Genomic DNA, 26,285 nt, shown 5'->3' with positions numbered 1-26,285 from the left:
TGAGTTACTAAAAAAAATGTGGGTTTTTTTTTTTCCTCTGCTGCATTTCATATGATACTTGTTAGGGAAAACTAAACAACTTTGCTGCTTTCAGCCTATTTCAGTAAGTTGTCATTATTGTTCTGTAGTGAATTATAGGATGTAATGTTGTTATTCATTTAGATTCTTTCTCTTCTCTCTGCAAGACAGCCAAAGATGCATGTGTATCTGAACAACCTTCATTGAAATAATCAGTGAGGTTCAAGATGATTTATAGAAAACAGTGGGCGATCCTTCTTTGTTGGAGGGTCTTTTGTAATCCTAAAGATGGCACGTCAGTGGGGTATGGCAGTGAGTGGGCTTTAAAGAGCAAGGGTGCATAAGAGGTGATTCATGGAATACTGAAACGGGATGATTTCAAGTGAGGGTTTTCTAAGTTTAAATTCAAAATGCAGAGAAACATTTTCTTCAAGTACAAACACTGTAAATATGTGAAATATTTCTTATTGTACACTTCATTTGAACTATTAAACCATCCTGAGACAGTTCTTGAGTTTGTCTCTGCTTTCCGTCCTCTTGGTGAGTGTATTGCCTTGTTAGCTTCCTAGTCCTAACAATAAAGACCTTGGAAAGACTTTTGTGTATTGCCAGACAGAATGATGCAAGGCATAAATACAGCCTTCGGAACATCCTTTAGTGTCTTTCTTAGTGAAACCTGAGCATAAAGGTTGGTATTTTTAACTGGCAGGATTTCAATAGACTTGCATCACTGTTGGAGCCTAAGTAAATGTTATTTTTTCTTGCTGTATTCTTCAAAGTGATGTAATGGGGGAAAAAAGTAAAGTTACAGCATTTCACAAGACAAAAAAGAGAAGCCCCCATGGCATCTGAGTGCTGGTTTTGACACTTTTTAGTGTGAAGGAGAGTGATGACAATGACCTCCAGTTCAGATAATGATTCCCAGTTAATCACTATTTGTGAGAATGACCTCTATTAAGAATTCAGTGCTTTCCTGACATAATTTTCTATTGACTTAATAGCTGTTAAATTCGACTTGATCTTTTTATGCCCTACTAGCATGTGTTGCTTGGGAAGGCCTCTTTTTCCTTGTTAGCTGTCTGTATCCTCAACTATATTCATTTATTCAATTGTCAGATGTTGCTTGACAAACTTAACACTGTTTCCCCTGATGACTTCTCAAGGAACTTTGAAGCTGTGTTGCCTTCTAGCACTGGACCCATAAACTGTTTTTTGAGAAGAGTGGAAAGAAGAATTCAGTTCAGGTGTAAGGAGAAGCATACCCAGTTTCCTTTTTTACACAAAATACTTGCAGGGTTTTTGCTGAATAAAATATTTTGCTTTTTCACCTTTTACTTAGGATGAATTTACAGTGGGTGGTATCAATATTATTCAGACATCACTATAAAATGATAATTCAGAAAAGTGAAAAATGCAAGAAGTGATGGAACAGGCAATAATTTTTTTTTATTTGAAGGCCATCTTCATGTTAGACCACGAACACTTGAGAAAGTTTTTTTTCAAATGAGCATCGTGAAATACAAGATTTAGTTACACTTATAAAGATGCACATTCTAAAGGAAAGCAAACTACCATTGTCTGTTCTCCACATTTCTATATTATTTTTCAGTTGGGTTTTTTAGGTGTTAATAAAAAAAAAGTTTTGCAGTTTTTAATCATTTAACATTCTTAAAGTCAGTATCTTTATGTCAGCAGATAACTTGTGAAACTGGATAAGATATGGGTAATTCAGTGCATGTATTAGCCTAACAGAAGTTTTTAAAGAGGCCATGACAACCTCCAAAACCTTGACTGATTTCAGTATTAATAAATATTTTAAGAAACTTCCTCAGAGAGCCTGTCTAATGATTGAATTTGAGATCTATATTAATTTATTCTGTTAATTTCCATTAATTTTGATGTGTTTCTTCCTTATTAGTTTTGACCTCTCAACAGTGTGACTTTCGTCACCATAAACCAATCAAAACCAGTTCACTAATTTTTTTAATGAACTAGAAGTTTTCATAATATCTTTTCATGGAGTGGAAAAAGGCAATTATTACCAGCTATTTCAGATATTAATATGATCAAATGCTTACTTTAATATATTATCTGTGCATTTACAAGTGATCTTGGGAGAGTTAAAAAAAATTACTTAACTTCACTCTGTACTTAGTGAAAATGATGTATATAGAGGCCTTTTAAAATGATGTATATAGAGGCCTACTTAACATTAAAAGTATTTTAATCCTGTGTGTAAACAATTTGTTTTAAGAATGCATTATGTGGAATATATTTCTATATGCAACAATTCACTCAGTATGAATTACTCAAACTCTGCCATATAGTCTCGGTCTCAGTATAAGATCTGCAGGTCACTGATGAAGACAACTCTCCATGCAAAATGCCTGGAAGACCTTCTTTCCCTAATTACTTGGTTTGAATCCAAGCCTTTGCACCAGGAGCTGGTGACACTGTGGTCCATGAACAGGTACATAAAGGTGTCTCTGCAGAGAAGACAAGCTGGCAGAATGAGTAGAAAGCAAAAGAAACCAAGAAAATGGGACGGTCTGTGCATGACTGGACTTGTGAATTCTCAAACTTTTATGCAGCTAAAGAGAGAACTTGAATCAGGAGTCAGTGTGTCTTATCCTCACACTCAGAGCTTTTTTTTTTTGACTTTAGGTCTTTGGCTTCTTAATATGAAAAGCTCTCTGTATGCTCTATAGGAAAGCTGAAGTACAATTTTTAAAGCACCTAGGCTCTTAGTGTTCTCTTTTTGGGGGGTTAGTGTTTTAGAATGGAAAAACAGATTGAAATGCTCCTTTTTCTGGAGTGCATTCTTAGCCCTCACATTGGAAATTTCCTATTGAGGCGGTGAGGGGTGGAAAATGGCAACATTTATTTAAAATACAAATCTCCGCCCACCATGCTTAAACCCTCAAATATTCAAGTGCCCCTTTTAAAGGCTTATTGAACAATTGAAACAATTGTATACTTTTGTTTCTAATAATTGATCTATTTAATTTACTGTAAAATGATCTCACCCAGCATATGAACAACAGTCTAACTTGTATGATTGTGCTGATCAGTGTGTATTGCAGCATTCCTTATCCTTAAAAATACTGGATTGTAGGTATATGGTGGAGGTTTGCTTTTTTTAATGTCAGCCCCTTGGGAGTTCTTGATTTGGTGAATCACGTAGGATGGTGCAGTGATTAGATGCCAAGTCACGATCCAGTGCTTTGAGCTAATTTTACTTCCAGTGTGCTGCTTTTGAATTAAAAGCTCTTCTTACTGGCACTGTTATGTTTCAGACAGGAAAGGAGCTCTCTTAGCTGCTCCTTAGTGTCTGGGTTTCCCTCAAGGGTCTGTGCCTTGCAGTGCAGGCTGCCGGCATCTAAGTTTGGGCGGTAAGGATTCCAGTTGCCTCCACAGTTGCTTTAGTGGGTGACATGTATGTACATAGTAAAGGATAATCTGCTGCTTGATGCTTACACTTGCTGCAGTCCTACATCCAGAGTAGGCTCCTAAAAATGTGGGAACACTGAGCCAAAAGTCAAGTAATGCTCTGAGAAGAGCAGACAGTGCCGAGCCGTCTGAGTAAGCTTTGTGCTGCACCAGTTCTGGATGCAGGTTATCCTCCAGTGGTTTTTAACAGTGGTTGAAAACAACTTTCATACTGTAATATTTAAACACTTTGAAGGAAATTATACCTGAGGAAACGGTTACACAATACTGAGCTAAAATTAGAGCTCTGTTCAAACCTGGAGATTAGTTTTTATGTGTTCTTTCCTATTTTAAGTAATTTCAATTCATATGGACACAGTGATATCAAATTGCAGGAAATAAATATAACTTGTAACAGTTGATCATGTCTCACCCTTTATTATTAAGGAAGGGATTGTTAATGTTACCTCTTTTTAAAGCTATCTGACACTACTGTTTGCTGCAAGCTAAATTTGTTTGAAAAACTTCAGCCAAAGTAATTCAATCACTTCTGAAGATTATGACAGAGTAGAAGTTATTAAAAACAAAAAGCCACAGCTTTTACTTAGGAACCTTTTCCTTCCTTTCGAAGATTGGTACTTTGCCATAACTATGAATGTTTGCTTATTACTGGCTGAATTAAAGAATCTTCAGCTTTTCTGTTTTCTGTAACAAAGCATAATCTGTAGCAAATAGTGTACCTGCACTGAGTGCATCCCAGATCATGCCTACAGGCTTTCTTTGTATTTAGAGTAATAAGCTACCAGGAGCTTAGCAGGGAAAGAAAGTTTTCCCTTTGGTTAATAATATTGTTTGTCTGTAATTTAGAGGGATGAATAGCTGGTAATGTGGAGGAGCAAGGAGAATCAGCAAGAGGGTGAATGGATAGGCCCAGAGTCTGTGAGGAGCTGTGGAACTGACAAAGCTGGGACTGGGAACTCCTAGACAAGAAGGGCATCTGTGCCTGGTAGGCAATTGGGATAAGGTATTTGCCTTGGCACTGCTGAGTGCTGCATCCTCTAGTAGCCTGAGCACTTCCACACCATGTGGCATTTGGTGCTGTCTTCTCCAACTCCTACAAAGTAATCCTGTGCCTTAAATCAGTTGATAATTTTGGAAGATTCAATTCAAAGTGTCTGGTATAATGTCAGGATTCTGCTGCAGCTCAGCAGGATGTTATTTTCCATAGGATGGACTTAGTTACATATGTTGTATGTCTTGGGGAGCATAAGAGCATGTGTGCCAGGAGCTGCCTCGGGCAGTGTTGAAGCACTGTTGGATGAAATTGAGGTAATGCTGTCTGTTGCCAACAGCCCCCAAGCGAGGTGACGCTCTAGAAAGCTAGCTGAGGGGACCAAACAGTGTGGATGATCAAGCAGATCAGTGCTTCAGCTCCTGCACATACCTTTTTTTGTGAGCAGTACTCATGTGTTGATATAATGAATTTGGCAGAGATTAGGCCTCTGAAGTTGGGGAATTGGGAGAAATAGATTGACCTAAAGACTGGAAACTTGTTGATGTGCATGCATTTGGAGGACAGAAAGGATGAGTGGAGTAGGTAAGAGTAAGAGCTGGGACAACCAGGAGAAACCTTAAGGAACTGGTAAAGCTGAAGCTTGGTTAACAGGGAGCATGAGACAAGGTTAAGGAGTAGCAATGTAAGAGATGGGACACAGATGTACAAAAAATGCCTCTAGGCTGAAATGTGCTTCTGAACAGTATCCATTGCACAGCTTCAGATGTTGACTCCAAAATTCTGGAGTCATCTGCTGTGTATTTCACTGCAAAACCATAAGCCGTCTCTTCCACTGGTGATATTTTGCAAAGAGAAGTTCCCTTTTTGTTTCTGCTTCTCTTTGGATCACTTATGCAGAGGTAAGGCCAGAGTTTAGATCACTCGTAACACATCTAAAGGTCCGAAATGCTTTTAAGCTATGTCATTATTTATAATGATGAATAGATAGAATTTCTATTCCCAGAAATTTCTCTGAAGATCTACTATGAAAGTTTTGCTGAAAGAAATCAGAAAAACTCCAAAATAGAGCACTCGATGGAAACATTAGAATAAATTTGCAAGTGTGATAAGAGCTTGAGTCTCAATCACTCTCAGTGATTATAATGCACTCATAAATGTGCATTATAATCATTACATGATAAGGCATGCTGTAGTTGATGTAATAAATCACCTACTTATATAAGGGGCAGGGCTGAAATTGCTGCTGGAAAATTTGATTTAATTATTGATATGAGTATAGAGATTAGTGTAAAGATAACAGATCATCCTGCCATGTACTGTTTATGAAATATATGTGAAATTGGATGATGGGGGAAGCACACATAGAAGGAACCAACACATAGAAGGCACTCCCAAATTATTAAATGTCAAAATTTTCAAGAGAACCACTTTGCAGAAACTCTCCCATTCCCTAGGAATGAATTCTCTGTCACTTCTAGCATGTATGACTTGAGTTGTCTATTTTCAGATATTTGCAGATACATACTAATAGTCTTCTGGATTCTTTTCTCACTTTCTTCTCCCAGAGTTACTGTCTGCAGGATGGTTGCACCCCCAGCTTCCAGGCTTAGTGACAGAGCTGTCTTTGTGGTGCTGGCGGATGATCTATCAGCTCTTTTCCTGCCAGTCAGTGGGGGTTTGCAGCACACAAAACCCCAGTTCCCGCTGCCCATTGGGAGAGCACAGAGCTTGGCAGCTTTAATCATTTGCCAGCTCACAAAAAACATGTTGGGTTTTCCAACGTTATAGCCAAGATCAAAATCATCTCTAGTGGAAGTTTAGTTTTGTTAGCATTCCTCACCCCTTCTTTTGGGGCAAAAGCAATCTCTAGGTGTTGTTGGGTTTTATTTTCTTTATTATCCTAAGTTTTGCTTTTTACTAGAGAAGTCAGGTGGTTTTTGTGGTTGCTCATGTTCTCAGCAGGTGGTGAAAATTAATTTGATGCCCTGTAGCTTTGACAGCTGTTACCAATATATGTACTAGGTGCAAAATGAAAATATCTTACTACCCTTCTACACTGACTGTCTACTGCAGACTGCGTTGTTCCCAGTTAGTCAATCTAGCTCTTTTTCCAGTGTTTCAATACCCTAGTGCCTGAACTAGCTTCCTAAATCCAGATGCACTTCTCACTTGCCTCTGATATATAAAAAGGGTAAGGACATATTCCACAGTGATTTCAGGGAATGAAGTAGAGTTTAGTTGAAAGGAGGGCTGATTTAGACTGTCGGACTGTCAGACATGTTTAGCAGAAAGCTAAACGTAGTCCTAACACAGGTACATTACAGTGTTTGCTGAAAAAGGGGCATGATTTATACATGGAGATTCTGGCCATTGCTGACACTTGGAAGTAACATCCTGGTTTGAATTGGATTGGGAACTAAGGTCAGAAGAATCAGAGAGTGCAGAGTCCTGGTAGCTGCAGAATGAGGGGAAGACAAAAAGCAGAATCAGATTCATTCTGATAGGTACATGCAGAACACAGTGAAGTACTAATATCTCTTGCTGTGATTTTGTCATTACCAAAATTTCTTGTCTTTTGAAACTTGTGTAATTGTCATACTGGAGCATCATCTGCTGCTGGTCTGTAGCCTTGAGTCATTTCAGCTCTCAGTAGGATGTGTAAAGTAAGAACTGCCATTTGACTGTGCCATGTTAAGTGATGGTTCGGAGCTTGTAGAATTCTCTGTAAAATAGTCTTATATTTCAATCTGTATTAAAAAGGTTTTTTTAAGTTTTCATTTTCCAAATAAATTAAGGTTCTTGGATTTCACTTTATTTGTGCACATCTGAATTTTATTAACTTCCGTATTAACACAGAAGGGATGAGGGAATGTACATTTTCGACTGCAGGTCCTGTTACTCTGTTGTTCGATGTCCCCTAAATTAATCCAAGTTCAGCATCATTTATCAGGTTACAGTGAGGAGGTCAGGCCTTTGCAAGGCTGGCAGAAAAATGTGAGCTGTTTTAACAGAACCACCCTCAGCATGAGGTTTCATTGTGTTTAGTTCTCGTTTCATTTAAACGTAAACCAGAATGACATGCTTGAATTTTCAAAAGCCGTTGTTATTTTCTCAAGATTCTTTTTTTCTCAAAATACGTTTTGATTTTGACTTACACATTTATTATTTTTTTTGTAATGTGGATATCTTGGTCGTGCAGATACTGAGTCAGTAGGCAAATGTCCTCAGGAACTGGAAGCTGAAAGTTTTGCACTGCATGCTTTAAACTTCATTCTCAATCTCAAAAAACTTCTTTAATTAATTTTTTATTTTGATAAAATAGACATGGCAAAATAACATTAAACATTAATAATGCCACGGCTTTAACTTGCTGTGTGTTTTTGAAACTATCTCGTACTTCAAAGTTAGTTGGTAGCACTTGATGTTGACCTCAATCAATATTGGCCTATAAATCCTTCTAAGAAAATTACAGTGCCTCATTTTTTTTTTTTACACTGTTGTTTTTTATTTCCTTTAACCTGTTTGAATGCCAGTTCCCATATTGGATTTGGTTTTATCAATAGTATACACTTAATCTCTTGCTGTTTGTAGTGTTTTGAGAGTGAAGTATGTTTTAAAGTTGTTTGCTACTTGTGGTCCTTCTTCAAATACTGTAATTTTTCTGATAAGGGAGAACTGTGCATGTTTACCACCACTGGCTGTGCTGATGGATTATTCTAGACAGACTACAACATAGTGGCAAGTGCAGAAAAGAAAAATAATCTGATTTGCATTTGGGGAACAGTTCTATAGCAGCACTGGAATTAAATATACTTTTGATTTTATTTACTAGATTACTTGGTATGTCTTCAAGTCCCCAATCTTTGTTTGTACATGATCATCCTTTGTATTTATTGGTTTTACATTCATCCTAATAAATTTTACTGTTCTTTAACGGAAAATGAAACAGTAGCTAAAATAATTAATATGTTAACTCCTTCATTTCAGGTTTAAGTATATTTTCAAACAAAAATCCCTAAATCTTAGCAAAGTGAAAACAGATCTTTGTGTTTGTAGAAAAGAATTGCTGAAAGCTTATTTACCAAGTCAAGAGGTGGTCTACTTGAATAATCTCTTATTTAAGATGAAAAAAGATATATTTCCATTTTTTTGAGGCTAAATCATGACTTTTTAATAGGCTATATTTGCTAAGGTAGTTTCCAAACATGTTTTGCAGAATTTCAGTAAGACTTGGGGTTGTCATAACTTGGCATTTCACCCATCATAGATCCTGAACCAAAATATTCCTGGTTTTATAATGACGTAATATATATATGAAGTATATATATATATATATATATATATATATCCGTAGACCATAATAGTACCACTAGAGTAATTAGGTAAGATTAAAGTTCCAAGTCTGACTTTTCCAGTAAATAGTGAAGTTAGGAAAATACTTGAAGGTTGCTGGGAAGAACTCATTGTAACTGGGGGCTTTGTTATTTTGGAGAGGTGTCCAGTACCGACAGAGAAGTAAATTGGGAGACCATATGATGAGTGAATGTTCAGGCTTCACTGGGGTATTCCCAGATCCATTCTGTGATTTTCTTTGTGTGTCAAAATAGTGACTAATACCAGTATACTGAATAAAATAGCATTAATTTTCATGTCCTTAGAAGCCCCTCAAAGGCAACCCCCCACTTTCTAAGTTCATATTTGATTATCATATATGTTGTAAACACATCCACCTTTGAGTCTTGAGGCTGCATTTGTTAGGGACATGTGTTATCTGCACTTTTAGAGGGGAACACAGCACATTTCTGTTACGTCAGTCACCTGCTGGAAATGCATTGGTTTCCTGGCTATAGCCATTTGGAAACCAGAGCTGCAACCTCTTGTAGAAGTAAAACCTGTCCTAGGGATGGAGATCTCCACTGGGTTTGTAAAACAGGTAGCTAATTTGCAATTCTGTATATGGCATGCAATTTGGTAAACAAAAAGTACTTTAAATGGCTTATATTTAAATAAAGAAATTATATGTAAATTATACTCCTCCTTCTGCAATTGGAAAGTAAAATAATTTGATACCTTTGGACTCTTGTCATACATTTCTAATGAAAGGACAAGACTGTGTTATTACCGCCTCCGGAGGTAATCCAACAAACTGTACCTGTAGGTGTCACAGTTACAGCTGTGCCATTTTTCCATCTGCTGCAGCTGTCTCTGCAGCAGTTCTGGCTGATTCAAACCAGATTTGCTGTACAGAAGGCAAATAGTAAATAACTGAACTGCATGGTTGGCGACTCCAGCCTCCTAGGTGCAGAAATGATTCCAAACACCTTTCTTCTCAAGCTGCTAGGAAAAGAGAGGTGCATCTGCTGCTTATCAGCCTGTTGGAAAACAGGTGTCTGCAAAGGTCAGGTTCTTGTGGAGACTTCTAGGTGCCTTTTTTTTTTTTTCTTTTCCAGTAAGAAGTCATTTGACAAATGTGCAAAGTAAGGAAAAAACTATAAAGGGCATGACTGCTTTGGGGTTTTTAGTGATGAAGCCCATTTTTGTATGTGTGTGAGTGTTTAATTCCTTACTATAGAGAACACAAAATCATGCAGTGCATGCAAATCAAAAACTGAGCCTTCTGTGAATTTGGATGTGTGGGAATTTGTATATAATGAATCTGATATTAATTATGTTAGTAAAAATTCCATATTAAAGCATTTTAACAATGACTTTATTTCTACATGAATCATACCCTCTTTGGTCTTTTTGTATATCTTAACCAAGCTACTTTCTTTCCCTACTGCTAGTATTTGCGTATTATATTTTCTTGCTGAAACTATCTTTTGAGTGTATGATTTTATTGTTCAGTTGACCACTATTGCATCTATTGCCTCTGTAGTTTTACTGTCTTTAAAGGAAATACAAATAGTTCAACATTTTGTTGTTGCAGATGTAAAGAAGCCATTATGCCTGTGTGGCTATTGCTTATTGCCCCTTCAGTGGGTATTGTAAAAATGAAATATTTACTCTATTCACGCAACACTGGCTCAGAGAAGTTAGTTGCTACTCTAAATCATTTTACAACTTACAAAGTAGTAATGACATGTAGTCTTTGTGCAGATATGAGTGGCACATCTAGAGACAAGACTTTGAAATTGGCAAGTATAATTACAAAGAAAAATATGAAATGTCCTCTTTCCATAAGTAATGCCAAGTTATTCAAATGCATTTAAAATCAAATGTAGTTCAAACTGGACTGAAGGAAGGAATGGTTTCAAGCCTTTGATTTTTTATTTTTTTTTTTTCACATCCAGGTCAACAGTTGAAATTCCTTCCAGATCAGTAGTCATCAAAATTAATTGACCTATCAGAAGATTGACAAAAAGATTTTTAAAATCGAGACCTTAAAATCTTAATTGTATAGTATGAAAGGGCTCAGCCACAGTGGAAAACTTGCAATGTTTGAAGAACTTAAACCTAAAAACATGTGTGTTTTTTTCGTGTGTGTTAATAGCATAGGTGTTCAGCCTCAGAAACAGAAGTTTTGAAATGAAAGTTTGTGGAAGATAATGCCCAGAAGTGCATTTATGAACAATGTGCAACTTTTCCCTTTTGAATAGCTGAACAAGGCCCTGTTCCATTCCAAGCAGATCCTCTCTAGGTACTGTGGCCTCAGATGGATATCAGATGTAGATGTTCAAACAACTCATGCCTTACCAAGCTGAAGTGTCTCAAAGAAGATTTCTGCATCCAAAGAAGACTCAATTTTATTAATTTTTTTCTTTCCCTTGAGCATGGATTGAAAAGTGCATATGCCAGAATCTTGATTCTCTCTTCTTGGGGTTTTTTGTTTGCTTGTTTGGATGGATGGTTTTTTGGGTTTTGTGTTCCTCTTTGGTTGGTTTGGGATGTTTACAGAATCAAGATTCTAACCTCACTTTGTAGCTGTCATCTTCTTCCTTCTATCCTTTTCCCATTCTCCCTCAGGCTTGATTCTGTTCAATTTTTGTATGTGTGTGTGTAGTTGATGCAAATTCATTTAGGTTATGCACTAGATGTGTTTAGTTTCAGTAACTTCTTCCTTGCTTGCCTACAGGCACTGCAGCATCAGCAGATCTGTTTTGTTTCTGAAGCTGCAATTGGTTTTCTAGCTGCTGATAAATCTCCTTTTCCTGAGGCTGGGAAGTGTACATTTGTCTACATTTACACTGCATCTCTGTGACCCATGTATTTAAACTGCTTTAGGCATCCAGCAGTCAAGGACACTCATTCTGCACAGAGAGGAAGCACAAAGCATTTGTTCCTCTATGAAAAGGGATGGAGAACAGTACTAGAGAAAATCTTAGTATCATTAAAGTTAATGCTGTGAATCTTATTATGGAACATCTTCATCAAAAAGTAACATGAAAAGAGAAAGAAAACCTATGTACAATACTAAGCTGTATGTGCTGGTAAAATAATAAAGTGAATGAACCTTGAGTTATGAAGAGGATGCTTCTCACTCAGCTGTTCTGGAGTCACTTCTGGGAAACCTCACTCTCCTTGGCAACTTCTCTGTGTGATTAACAGCTTATGTGCCTTATGTGTGCAAACAAAGTCTCTCCTTGTAAAAGATTCAGAGAAATGGAACCTGTATGAGTCTACATCACCAAAGTGTTTGAGAAGTGATTTTCTGTAGATGGCAAATAGCCAGCTTTGGCTGGTACAGTGAGCATCAAGAAAATGTAGAAAAGAGACAGAAGCCTAAGAATGATAATCAGGATGTGTATGCTACAGTCTTTTTGGAACAAAGAATAGTTATTCAAGTCTAGTTAAAAATTACTTAACCTACTTTCCCTACCATGGTCTGCTGGTGACTAGTAAGGAATAACTGGCTGTGTTCTGGTAGAGAGCATCCTGTATGCTTGTAGGAAAAAGAACCCACAAAAGGAATAAATTATTGAGAGAGAGCAACAGTAAGTCCATGAAATTTCAGTGGTAACATCTAAAACCAGTAGAAGTGGTTATGATGAAGTGGTTATGAAGGATTATGATTATAATCCTTAGAGGATCCTGCTCTTCACAATTTTTCTTTGTAGTATCACTTTGCTTATTAGATAATCTTTAAAATTCACATCCCAACCCAAATACTTGGAGTGAGTTTTTGGGATAAGGATACATAGGTGACAGTGAATAGTCATCTTGCATATCTTGCTATGCCTATGAAGCTGTCTTAAAGTCTGCACTTTATGGTATTTTCAGACTCTGTAATTGTAAAGGCATTTTTCATAAAGAAACTGGAAACTTTTGCACACAAAATTATGATCACTGAAAACTTTACTGGTGAAGTAAAAGGAAATTGAAGCTGGCAAATGAAAAAGAAAAAAAATCAATTTGTTTATGCAAAAACATGAGAAAGAGAAGATGAATTTATCAAAACGTGCACAAGGAACAAAGCTAAATCATGGCTATGCATTCCCTCAAGTCCCATGTAAGAAATGGGAGTGTTTTCCCTGCTGCTTTTCAAACAACGAAACAGTAGTAGTAGTAGTCGTAGTCATAGTAGTGGTAGTAGTAGTAAACCATCCAGCATGCCTAATCTCAGTCCTGGTGTGATTATCATATTGAAGTACTGTCCTAGCCAAGTGGACATGCCAGGAGACTTAATGGTATACCTTTCGATACTTAAGTCTTTACTCTAAAAATAATATTCACATGACTTCAGTTGTAATTGTTAGGCATACGGAAGATTTTAAAACATTTAGTGTCCAAAATAACAGGTGAAACAACCAGCCCATTTTATTAGAGTCCTATGACTGTCACCTTTCTGTCTTCTCCACTGCCCTACCCTAACTGCACAAGCATCTTTTGAGTCTGCCTGTGCCCCCTCCCTAGGTAATTGTGAACCCCACTGCCTTTTGAGAGTTACAGGTCCCATATGTGTTTGCCCAGTCTAACCTACCGTAGTCTGAGGCCAGCGTCTGGGGTTGAACTCCATAATGAAGTTAGCTCTTGAGCTGCTTCAAGATCTCATCTGAGTATTGCACTAGCTAAATTTTGATGGGAATATGGCTCGGCCTCAGAAAGGATAAATGATTTGTTACTTTTTCTGATCATTATCATATGTCTGGAAAGAGTTGAGCATGTTTGAAAAGGAAGGTCAAAAATGCATGAAAAAAGAGATGGATGAATACTTAGCGTCATCAGACAGTTACTAGATATTTCTTGGAATCTTGTTTTCATCTTTTCTAACAAGGAGATTTCAAAGTAAGGAATTGTGTACTGTATGTGCTCGTCAGTTATTTTTAGCTTAAACAGTTCAAGAGGTTAAAAAGTAGTTTTGTTAATACGTGAATTTTGCACTAAGATGTTCTTAATGGTTATAATAGTTTAAAGCTTCCTGAGGCTAAAATGGTACTAAGATGAAATAAAAGATGCCACCGGTAATATTATTATTGCAAAACGTGCTTATCTCAGTGAACCTTTACAGAGGCAGACATGATTATTTCTGTTGAACTAAAAATAACTGCTGTGACTGAAAATCTTCTCCTAATAAAAATGTATTGGGAAGTAAGGGAACAAGTTCAAAGGCTTCTTTGTAAGTCTCCACCACAAAGGGTCTGTTTTATTACGCTAGCTACTGTCTTTACAGTCAAGTAACAGATTTTGCGATGAGTTTTGAGCTGTCCATTAAATATAACACCTCCATTTTTTGAATGTTTTGAGTAGCCCACTGAGTAGCTACTGGCTGAAAAGTGGGAGTCACAGTGGGAAGCTGAAGGGGAGTGGGCCTCTGGAGCATTTAGTGTTAAATCTACAGCTGTAGTGAAGCAGCGTGCAGAAATAATTCTGATTAGGCTTGGTCAATCAGATGATAAAATGAGCCCCTCCATCATTCAGCTCTAAACTTTGGAGAACATATTCTGCTTAAACCCAGTGAAAGACAAAAACTCTGGTCAATCAGTTATATTTTAGCTGATTTCCTGATATAATGTGCTGTCAAAGGCAGAGGGGAGCAAATAGTTAAGGTACCGCATTAGTGAAATCCTGTTTTCTTCTGGCATTTTATTTTGGAAGGAATGATTGAAACAATGAAAATAGTGATTTTGAGAATTGAGCTTTAACAAGAATTAAATGTTACTAAATACAAATAACAGATTAATACTGTGCCCCATTTGTGGCACGGTAAGTAACTTCTTATTTACAGTTTCATGTCAGCTGTTGTCATTTGAATATACAGCTGTAAATGTGCAGTTAAGGATCAGTAACCTTGAATGACAGAGGTTTTGCCTAATCAACACTATATTATTTGAAATGTTGCTAAATTTTCACATAAAAAAATTAATTGTAACTTCTGTTTTTCTAAGATTTTTTTTTGTCCTTCTCAGCTTAAGTGTTGGCAGCTCTAGAATTGCAGCATATATGTGACTTGGGAGCTCAGTTAGGATACTCTGGTTCTATTTCAGCAAGTTTAAGAGTTCAGGTGGATGTAGTCATTATTGAACCTTGCTGGCAGTCTGCTTTGAAGTAGATTCTTAAGTACAGCTCATGCTTTTGTGAGGAAAAGCATTGTTCTAATAAGACTTGAAAACAGAGTAGGTTTCAGAGGACCAGATGAGGTTATTGTTATGAACTAATGCTGGTGCTAATAAAGTCTGACGGAATTCTTACTGTTACCTATAAAAAGATGAAAAGCCCTTAAAGGTAGAAATGTTTTAACTGGACTTGAAAATACTAGTAATTAAAAAAAAAAAAAAAGAAAAAGAAAAGAAAAATATGGACTTATGGCAGAACAGAAACAACAGTTTTTAAATAGGGTTTCTTTCTTCAGGAGTTGTGAAAAGTGGCAGTGTTCTGTACTGTTTAAGGTAGTTCCTTGGAAAGCAAAGGTGGTCCAGAGGTTAACATGGTGTGTGAAATCCATGTCTATAGTACTGTAGGCAAGCACATTTGACTCTTTAAAATATTTTCTTTTGTATCTCAGTACATTTAAATTTTCTTCTTTACACTGGAATTTCACCACTGAGTACATATTGTAGTTTTTGCAGTGGTCTGCCTCTCAGACACTGTTGATGGTGATCAGAGGATTGTCCCACTGGCAAGTCATCAAGTAGAATGAATGTAAAGAAAAAATTAAACTATAGCTCTGAGTAAAGAGGCAAGTTACAGGTAGTTGCTTAGAGGGAAATTGTGGATAAGGTAAGATCTGGATACAAATCTTAATGTTGGTTTTTACCAGCTGCATACTTTATGCACTGCATATAATGAAAAGAAACCATATATATTTTTTTGTTTTGTTAATAGAATCCCATTACTTTTAAACACAGAAACAAATGGAAAAATGCCCTAGTAGCGTGTGCATCATTTTATTAAAAGGTTCATGCAGCTAAGCAGATTTAGCTCTGCTTTTATATAAATACAGGGAAATGTTTAACCCCTATTGTATGGCCACAAAGCCTGTGCTGATCACACAGAAGCTTGGGAGGGCCGAGGACAAAGCGACGGGCCGCTGGAAGCGGCTCCTTTTGTACGTGCTTCTGCACACAGGCCAGCAACAGCAGGGCTTAACAGCAGAGTTTTGTCAAGTTTGCAACATGAAGGAGACCATGGTACAAATTCTTACCTCTCACTAACAGAAAGAAAGGAAAAAGTAACCCACCAAAAAAGGAAGAGGACCAAGACAGCTGTATAGCTACATGCACAAGGTAACGGCCAAGTTCCCTTTTCTATTCTGGTACTTCTCAATCACTTACATAGCTGAGATTTATCTATCATAGTGTTAGTTAGTTTGATTTATGTGGAATGAAGTAGCATGAGGAAATGCAGGCTATAACTCTGAACAGAATAAACCTACTCCATGTAACACTGAAACATTTGACTTTAGTTAACAGTCTAGGGATTGAAATCAATGCAGTTATAATTTGTATACGTGAAGGGAGGGCATGACTGCAACATGTTAAAGATCAGATGAAGTCTATATTCTATTTTGATTAGTATAATATGTGTAAGAATTTGGACATTGTTCTTATGGATAATCTAGGCTGGAATACTTTCCCTGGGAAATGTCTTCATGAGGATGTGTGTATCAGAAATGAAAACCCAAAAAGTTGCTTTTATTGTATTTCCAGGATATTTTTTCCATTACTACTTTGTCAGAATCATCTGGGGTTGAACTCACCCAGAAATAAGAAAGATATGACAGCAAGATGGATCACTGCCCTCATCAACCAATCGCAGTAGTTTCTCCTTTTCTGAGAGCTCCTCATTACTCCTTAGTTCTGAAAGAATGGACATGAGGGTGAACAATGGAGCTCTGAAGTACTGGATTGCATAATACTGTGCTTAAAAACACTAAATGAATTTTATATGTCACAAAGCAAATATTTTGTATTAAAGAACTTTCTGCAGTATTGTAAAGTAAACAGAAACTGAATTATATTTTATGTGTATATAGATATATTATTAATTTTAGGAGAAAGCTGCATATTGTCTCACTATGGCTTCTTAAGGCTACATTAAAAATATCTTGACATTTTAAGGAATATTTTTGAATACATTTTATGTAAAACCATTTAACCAAACAGATTATAAAATAAAAATGGATTTTTTACATTTGAACTTTTTGCATAGTTACTTATTGCAACCTATGTATTTCTTATTCTAAATTTAACTTCCCTGAAGTCTCTCAATGCTGTTACTAGAAAAGCAATGATACTATGTAAATTGTAGTTCTTTTGCAAATTTTTAAATTAATAAATATGCAATAGCATAATGTCAAGTGCAGAAAAGTAAAAAGTATGCTTTACATTTCCACAATATGCTAGTGGCTAAGCAGATTACATGACCCCAAATATATCTAATAAATTTTAAAACATATTTCCTCTAATCTGCAGACTTTTTCAAAAAACATTTTTTTTTTACCCTCCTCCTTGATTTTTCCTTTCATATTAGGTTTTTCTCCTTCTTTTAATGAGTGTTAGCATTCTGCAAAAGATTTCCTGCACTGTCAGCAGAGGTGTGGTTTTCTGCTTTACGTGAGGTCTTACACAAGTCATCCCTGGGTTTCAGATCATGCCTAACTTTTAAACAACACCCTTGAGGCTACAGATGTTCTTTACTGGTAATAACAAGTCAGGGACAAATTCCTGTCATCAGGGTAGACTGGTTGGCAAAGGCTGGTCTGCATCTGCATTTTAATGCTTTAGAAAAAGCAGCCTGGCTGTGATCTGAGTGTTGTCTGGGTGCTGTGGTGTTTCTACAGCCCTAATACGTAGCTGGTGTCCTTTAGTTCAGAGTACCCGGAATGGTGAGGTCTGTGTTGCAGCCCATCAACGTTATGATGGTGCAGCCTAATACTGTAAATCCATGGGGTGCTGCAGGGTGTTCCATGGAGGCAGAGGCAGGCTGCAGCTGAGGATGCAGTGCCTGGCATGGGAGAATTGCAGGGCTGTCTGGAGTGGAAAATCAAAACTTAAGGCAGTCTTGTCCATGCTGTTGTTTGGAAGGGTTCTTTTGGGCTGGAACATTCTCTAAAGCATGCTCTGGTTTTGTCTTGCAGACAGTGAGTTGGTGGACTGAACCAGCCAGGAAGCAGCGTTAATGGCAGGGTAGATGCAGCTGTTACCTGGATATAGTAGGATCTGTGTGATCATTGTCAGACTGTGCCGTGGCCAATTAGGAGTTGCACGCATGTAGCACTGCTGCATGCAAGTTCCGTGTTGACTTTGGCTCATCAAGGTCTTGCTGGTTTGCAGGGAGCTGTTCCAGCTGAATGTAGAGGCCGGGGGTTGCAAGCAATTTGAGTGCTGGAATAAAGATGAAGGCAATGGAGTGAATCTCAAAAGTGAATTTCACTCCAGTGAAATAAATTATATATGCCAAAACTCCTGAGGTTACAAAGATAATGTATTATTTCCAGTACTTTATTATGTAAGAGCAACAAGTTGTTTTGAAAAGAGCATGATAAAAATCAGTTGATGAGAAGCATTGTCTGTTACTGGAAAAAAAAACTACAAGAGAGTTCTAGTTTCTAGTCAACAGTTAAGGTTTTGCCTACTGGCAGACCAAATTAACAGTAAAAGGCTTTTAAAAGTATACAGAAAGAAATTGTATGATTGAATTATCAATTTGATGGGAAATTAAACTGATCTTCCTGTATCACTGCTGTAAGCTGAGATATTGCAGTTTCTCCTGGTTTACCTTACAAAACAATGCCAATCTGCAGTTAAAAGTAAACAAGGAACTTTAATTACTATCCTACAGGTAAAATCTATAGACTTTTATGTACAGTACACACAATAACAGGTGCTGCAGTGATGCTAATTTGTTGTTGTTGGCTTCAGTTCAGCACCAGTTCACTGAAATAAGGACTGCATATTATGGCAAGCATTGCTGAGTTTGCAGGTGAGCAAAATGTGCTGTAAAATTAAAAGACTGTAAGGGAAATCCTCAGTTAGAAAATTTTTGAAGTTCATTTGCAAAATTCCTGATCCTACTTGAACCTTGCTCACTTGAAAGTTCAACTCCACATAGGCATTACTGCCATGGAAAGATAAGCAAACTTCTTCTCAGCCAACTGTGTTTAAAATAGGTTAAAGTAACAAAAAGTAAGGGACAAGAGGAATTGGGTGCACAATTCTTGTGAATAAATAAAGGAAAGGAGCAGCTGAATTCAAAACAAACCTCTCCTGCTGTTTCCTCTTTATCTTGTGCTTTTAAATTAGGAGGTGTTTGTCAGTCCCATCCTTTCACTAGAATATAAGATATTCTCCTAGAAAGTGGGAGATCAGACAGATTACAAGTTGCCTATAAGTCACATCTCTCTCTTTCTGGACAAGTTCTGTGACCAAAGGCTTTTCCTGCAATAGAGGTTTGCTGTCAGCTGCTATGACCTCTTCCAGTAGGTGTCTTTAGAAGCTTTGGCATCTGTATCCCAAAGAGCACTGAAGTCTTTAGTCCTGAGGAGAAAGAGGTACCCAGTGTGCCTTAAGTTGGGTTACTGGACGTTGAAAAGATGTGGTTAGGCTTCTCTATTGGCTTGCTCAAGCTTTGTGGAGCACTGACTGTTTATCACTGATGGTACAGTGAACCTGGATAACTGTATGGGTGCTCCGGTTTGATCTAATGTAACTGGCTATTTTGGAGACCCAAATGCAGAACATGATTTTGAAACCTAGGGAGCTGCTTTTGTTTTTAATGCTTCTTATTTTTTCTTTGGCCTAACATATATATTCTACTATTCCACTTGACTTAACTGTATTTAGTATTGTGGCTTTATCAAGACATATATGAAGTATTTGTTGTAATTTAGCAGTGAACATGATTATTGGCCTCTATGAATATTTCAGGTTCTATATTATTTTTTCAGGCAAAACAGTGACATAAAGACCTGTCATACAGGGGATAAGAAAGAAGGAAAAGAAAAAGGATAGACCGTCTTGCTCAGAAGTTATTTGTACAAAGGTAAGGTAATTTTTCCCTCAAAATTCTATTTTCCCATGTTATCTGGGAAAAAAACCTCCAAACTACTGGCATTAAGTTTCTGTCTGTTACATTTCTATCTTTCAATTTAGTTTCTGTTAATTACTATCCAGAGTAGTCATATAACATGTTCTGCATTTACGTACATTTCCATGTTTGTTTGAGTTAACAGTCTGTGATTCAGATAATTTTTTTAATTTCAACTCAGCTTTTAACTGAAGGGCACATATCAAATATGTTAACTAGAAAAGCAGCTAAAAGTATTTCATAGCTTCACATAATTGAAAGTAGACTTACTCATGTCTCATGTTCCTTACTAGAGAGAACAGGTGTCAGGACAAGTCAACTAGTAAAAAGTGAGTCTGGAAAAATGGATTTGGAAGGAATGTGAAATATTGTACAAGAAAATTGGAAGTTTTTTCTTCTAGCATAGATTACAGATTTAGTGATGGGGACATTATGAAGTCTTTGTTGTCATGGTTTAGGTCCTAAGGTTAAAATGCCCATTTTGGAAGTTCTGAAGTAAGCTTTTGTTTCCCTCCCCACCCCAATCCTCCTACAAACCCCTCTGCTCTTGTGTTTGAATTGCATAATTCTTTCAGTTTAAGAACAGAGATAGCTTTACTCGAAGTGAGTAGTAGCTGCTGAATAGTCATCTGTATTTTAGTATCTGGTTGTTTTTTTTTTTACTACAAATATGATTTGGGGGTCTTGAATACAGTATTGTGTGTAGTTTACTAGAACAGACCTTTTCTGTCTTTTGTAGTGTGCAGGCGTGGGTGGCTGCGCAGTGTTTTATCCCTCATTTCTGTGGTCTAGCAGACAGAGCATCTGAAAGCATCAGTAATATGTTTAAAACAGAGAAGGGAGGAGATGGTCACTGAAATGTTTTGACTTCTGAATTAAATGCTGACAGTGTTACTAAAAGTAATATTTAGTGCATCCTCTCCCTGAAATGCAGATATTTTGTTTGGTTGGTTTTTATCTCTTCTGAAACGGTTCTTGTGTTAGTCACTCAAGAGTTAAATATATCTTTGAAGAAAGAGGACTGTTACTGTAAGCTTTTTAAACTAGATTGCTCTGAAAAAAAGATGACCATTGAAGACTCTGAAAGGGTTTTTGGATGGTAATCAAGTTAAGGAAGCTCTGAAGTTCTTTGGCTTTGCTACTGGCTGCTCTCACTCACCAGGATCCTGGCACCCTATCACTGTGCCTTCATTGCCTCCATAGCTCCAGTTCTCCTGTCAGGGAATGCCACCATACAATACATCCCCTGGGGCTACTTGGATGAGTGACAACCAGCCAGCTCCAAAGTGACAAGTGTTTGAATGCCTAATTGGGTCAGTGCACAGGTGCCTGCTCTTCATGAATGAGATGTTCTAGCTTTTCTCTGTGACGTTCTCTTGGTTCCTCTCATTTTTCCTACAGTGGTGAAACAAAACTGTCAATACTTTGATGTGAGAGAATAGGCTTTATCAAAGGAGAAAGATGATTTCCCATTGCCCTGTTTTGGTTTAACTAGCTTTACTGCTTGAATACTGACTGGATGAGAGGCAAAGGAATCCATTAAAGTGGCGGAAGTCTGCTGATACAAATGGACATTGCAATAGAGAATAAGGTGATTTATTTGACTGGTGAAAGCAAATGTATTGTCTTATTCTCTATGTTAGGTAGTTCTCATACTGGTTAGATCTATAGGCTTGGCCATCAGGAAACGCATGGGAGAGAAAAAGAGCTTGTTTTGTAGTATCTGCACAATGAGACTTTTCCTAAGTCAGATAAACAACTTGACTTCATATAGTGCAATCAGACACAAGCAACTGATGTACAAGGGAATTGTTTTATCTTATTGAAGGCTTGGTGTTTGCATAGAAAACAACTGATATTAAGTCCATAGTCCACATTACTCAGATGTAGTTTCCCTCCTTTTGTCTCTTCCACAAAAAAACCATAGGATACCCGGGGTTGGAAAGGATGTCTGGAGATTGTCTAGTCCAACATCCCTGCTGTCCAAAGCAGGATCAACTAAAGCAACTTGCTGCTTGGACAGCTGTTTCCAGTGCTTGAACTACCATAGAGTAAAAAAGTGCTTTCTTTTGTTCAGATAGAATTTAATCTGTTTTAGTTTGTGCCCGTTGCATTTTGCCGTGTTGCTGGGCACCACTGAGAAATGTTGTTTACCCTGTCCCCCTCAGGTATTTCTACACATTGATAAGATCTCCTGGAAGATCTCCTGGAGCCTTTTCCAGGCTAGAGTCCCAGTGCTTTCAGTCTCACCACGTCAGATGCTCCAATCCCTTAATCGCCTTGGCAGTCCTACACTGGACTGCTTTATAGGATGCTTATGTTTTGCTTGTGCTGGGGAGGCCATGAGTGGACATAGCCCTCCAGACGTGTCTCAGCAGTGCTGAGTGGAGGGTGGACCTACTGGCAACATTTTTCCTAATGCGGCACAAGATGCTGATGACCTTCCTTGCTTCAAGGGTACGCTGCTGGCTCATGATCTATTTGGAGCCCACCAGGACCCCCAGGTGTTTCTTTTGCAAAACCACTTCCCAGCTGATCATCCCTCATTCTGTTCTGGTGCTTGGGGTTATGCCTCCCTAGGTGCAGAACTTTGTATTTCCCTTTGTTGAACTTCATAGTATTCCTTTTGGTTTATGCCTTAGGCTTTTCAAGGTCCATCTGAATGCCAGTGCAACCAGCTGGTGCATCAGCCACTCCTTCCATTTGGTGTCATCAGAAAACTTACTGAGAGTGCACTGTGAAGTGGTCATTAGTAAAGTGGTTAAAAGGTACTGGCCCTAGTGCTGATCCCTGGGGTCCACCAGCAGCATAGTTCTGTACTCTTTTCTCTAGCTGGACTTCATGCTGATTGCAACCCTTTGAGCCCAAAAGTTCATCCAGATTTCAGCCCATCTCACTGTCCATTTCTGTTTATCTGTGGGGATCTTATGGGAGACATGTCAAAAGCCTTGCAAAAGTCAAGATAAACAACATCTGCTGCTCTCCTGTCACCCACTGTGCCAGCCATTAGCCGGTCTGTTCTGCCCAGAGTATCTCAGTCCCAGCAGGTGCTGCTGGCAGGGTTGTTCTGAGAAATCAATGTCTCCCCCGTTCAACATTTGTTTAAAACAATATTGTCACTTTTGCTTTGGCTGACTTGAATGTGTATTTCTAAAATAAGGCTTTTTCAGTGGTGTATATTTAAAAGTGTGAAGAGAGTTATTTAAACTTAGTCAATGTTGAAAATATTTTAAGTGGTGGGAAGTCAGCTAGGTAGCTACTGTCAACATTACAGCAACTGTGTTCCTCACTGTCCTTACTAACAAAAAGCCCTGCTGACAGAAGTGAAAAATAAAGAGGAAAAAAAGGTTTGACACAGCGTCTCACAGCTGTTTGCTCTAAGATAAACAAACAGAAGAAAGGAAATGAATTGGTAGGAATCAGAGGAATTATTTATAATAACAGGAGTACAATTTTTCAGATTTACATTATTTCTTCTAAAAATTTTTTGTGAAAAATGCCCTCATTCTAACAAGACTGGTATATCATCTAGTTAAATTTAGGAAACTTGATAGGAGAAATCATCTGGAAAAGGGAAGCGTATTTCAATGATCTGTGGTTTCTTAACATTAGCCAAGAAAGGATGAAAAGAGTTTCTTATGCAAGACTGAAAATATAAGTATTTTAAGTGACAGAAATTCCCTCTAGAAGTCCGAGACCTTTTTAACAGATTGGAAAATGAAAGGCTCTATAAAGGGAAATCTGCTAGTTTAATTTGTGAAGAAACATGAATTTATTTATATTAAAAAATGCCTCCCCAAGCTTTTATTTAGTGATAATAAACTGGTTTCATAAATTTGTTTACAGCTAAAAAGAGTTTAAACAGAAGTAGCTGTAACTTATTTAGGGGTCACAGCTGCTCTAGTTCTATTGAAACCTGCCCGAATGTAGTAAGTGTATGGTTTCTAGAATAATTTTAATGTTCATATAAAACATTAGGTTTTCCCCAGCTTTTTTTCTCACTTTATAATCTCTGATTTCCTCATATGTAAATTAAATGGACCGCTTTCATCACTTGTTCCTTTTTTAACTGTCTAACTGTGTTTTTCAAATATGCTAAAAAAGGACAGCATGTAAAGAAAATACATAATCCTCAGTTGCTCAACTACTGATGTATACAGTCTTTTTACAAGAACTTTTGCCGATGACTTATGCAGGATAAAAGTCATACTCCTACATCATTGCATATTTGAGTCTGTTTCTGTGGTAATTATGCATGCAACCACAGATGGCAAAAATAAACGTTTTATAACTTTTTTTTTAACATAATACTAAAAGAGGAGGGGTAGTATAGAAATAAAAAGAAACTTTAAACCAGGTTTTCTTCAATTTTTTTCTGTATCTTTGAAAATTTTCTGAGCTTTCAACTTCCTGCAAGAAAAGCAATGGTGAAAGATCTTCAGAATATATTTCAGTGCCATATTTTTGTTCTTTGCTGCTTATGCCTCCACTAATATTCTGACTCACTGTGAAGTGTAGAAGGCAGCAAGCACAAATATTTAAGATATGGAGATATTCCACCTCATTTCAGGTGCTTGGGTACCTCAGTGTAGTTAAGAGCATAGTTGTTTAATCAATGGAAATTGATCCAATTAAAAAGAAACATGATTTTTGATTGGTAATTTTAATTCTTTTGAAATTCAACTCGTCTACTTGTACTTTTTTGTGCAAGCAAAAAAAAGAGTTGGTGCATAAGTGCTAATGAGGAGTAGGGAAAGTGGCAGTAATTAAAAATGAGGGGGAATAGGAGGTCAGTGAGCAGCTGTAGAAACATTTGTTTGTGGAACTTCAACCTATGAATTTCACTGCTTTTTTCAACTGTTCTTCTTCCAGTTCTCTCGATCAAGTTAGAATAATTCCTTCTGTCAAAACGTTATTTCCCCCATTCTCAGTGGTTTTGTCCATTTTGAAATATACTGTTGCTAGTATGAAGTGGGCAGCTTTAGGAGAAATACTTCATTAGTGTTGCTTCTTGATATTGAAACTATGGAAAAAAGATAGAACTAATAAAGATCTTTGAAAAACAAATGAACATACCTTGCTGTTACTATCCAGGATTCTTTTATCAGAATTAAGTATTTCTATGCACCGTTAAAATGGTTTTTCAGTTAGCAGTATTTATTTCCAAATGTTTGTACATTTGTAACAAAATGCATGGTTAGCAGATCATGTAATGGCTGAACTTGGAGGGAACCTCTGGAGATCCTCTGGTCACCCTCACAGTAAAAACACTGTTTCCTTGACGTTCAGAAGGAACCTCCTGTTTGCACCAGAGTGAGCTCAGTATGCCCAAATGATCTTGAAACTTTGCTTGCCAGAGATCTGTAACTCACTTTTTGTGTCTTTCAAAGTTTAGCTTTTAGGAGTGCTTGAAGTTCAAGAGTTTTATTTTAAAATATACTGTTGAGTGTACAAGCTTAGAAAGAAAACAGGACTAGTAGTATGCAAGCCTTCCTTAGTTTGTAAACGCTTCACCACTGAAAACTTACTTGAAACTTTCTGGATCAGTAAGAAGAGCAATTAAAACCATTTTAAATGTTGTGAAGTTGGTTACGTACTTCTAAAGTGATAAAATCAAACATCTTCTGAGTATGTCACTAGATAGAAAGATAACCAAAAGCAAGTTGCAAGCTTCCCAACGGTTGACAGTACTCCCTGTAGCTGATTCTGCTTTAATTACAGAACAACTACTAGATTACATCTACTTTTCTCTTAGTCAATATATTAATACCAGCTTGGGCGTATCTTCGTTTTATAAAGAAGCATGGAGGAGAAATAGAGGAGAGGTAATAAAACAGTAACACTTATAAATCTGACACAATTTTTAAGCTCCAAATGGAGATTTTATTTTTTTTATGCAAGTACATATAAATTTCAGTTGTGACTTAAGCCCTCCTCAACTTTGGAAGGCATGAAGTGCATATAGTTTTGTTAATAACTTCTCCCCTCATAAAATAATGATGCTTCAGTGAAAGCTTAGGTGAAACTTTTACACATGCTTTTACTTACTGCAGTTACTCTGTAAGGCAAATATATAAATTGATTTTTAAAGAGTCTTCAAGCTATGCAATTAGTAGAATAATAAAGTAATTTAGTTTTTACGGTCTTCTGGTGAACCTGAAAGTCATGCACTCCAACTTCCTCTTTAAAGCAAGGGAAACTATAGAGTCAGAACAGATTATTCAGGGCTTTGTCCCATTCCATTTTAAAAATCTCCAAGGACTGAGATTCTGCAGTCTCCTTGGGCAATGTAGTATATCCTTATCAGCTCTACCTGGGAAATTCCTTATTTAAGTCTGATAGAACATTTCGTTGCTGT

The 26,285-nt window shown here is 37.2% G+C and overlaps 1 protein-coding gene across 33 annotated transcripts in view; it reads left to right on the top strand.

The window, feature by feature from the left end:
• Nucleotides 1–26,285, top strand: part of NRCAM (neuronal cell adhesion molecule) — a 152,184-nt gene that overhangs the window by 26,731 nt on the left and 99,168 nt on the right. For 32 of the 33 annotated variants that reach the window (XM_039385392.1, XM_027710861.2, XM_039385391.1 and 29 more), the window contains exon 2: nucleotides 19,788–19,882. The exons of the other annotated variant lie outside the window; for it this stretch is intronic. The gene's annotated coding sequence lies outside the window, so the exon portion shown is untranslated. The remainder of the gene's footprint in view (nucleotides 1–19,787; nucleotides 19,883–26,285) is intronic. 33 annotated transcript variants of the gene reach the window in all.

The sequence above is a fragment of the Pipra filicauda genome, unplaced genomic scaffold (assembly GCF_003945595.2).
Source record: "Pipra filicauda isolate LSUMZ 115617 unplaced genomic scaffold, ASM394559v2 scaffold40_size4127951_pilon, whole genome shotgun sequence".
In the NCBI taxonomy this organism is placed as follows: Eukaryota; Metazoa; Chordata; class Aves; order Passeriformes; family Pipridae; genus Pipra; species Pipra filicauda.
The sequence above is the reverse complement of the archived record's forward strand: the minus strand, read 5'-3'. Positions and strand labels throughout refer to the sequence as shown.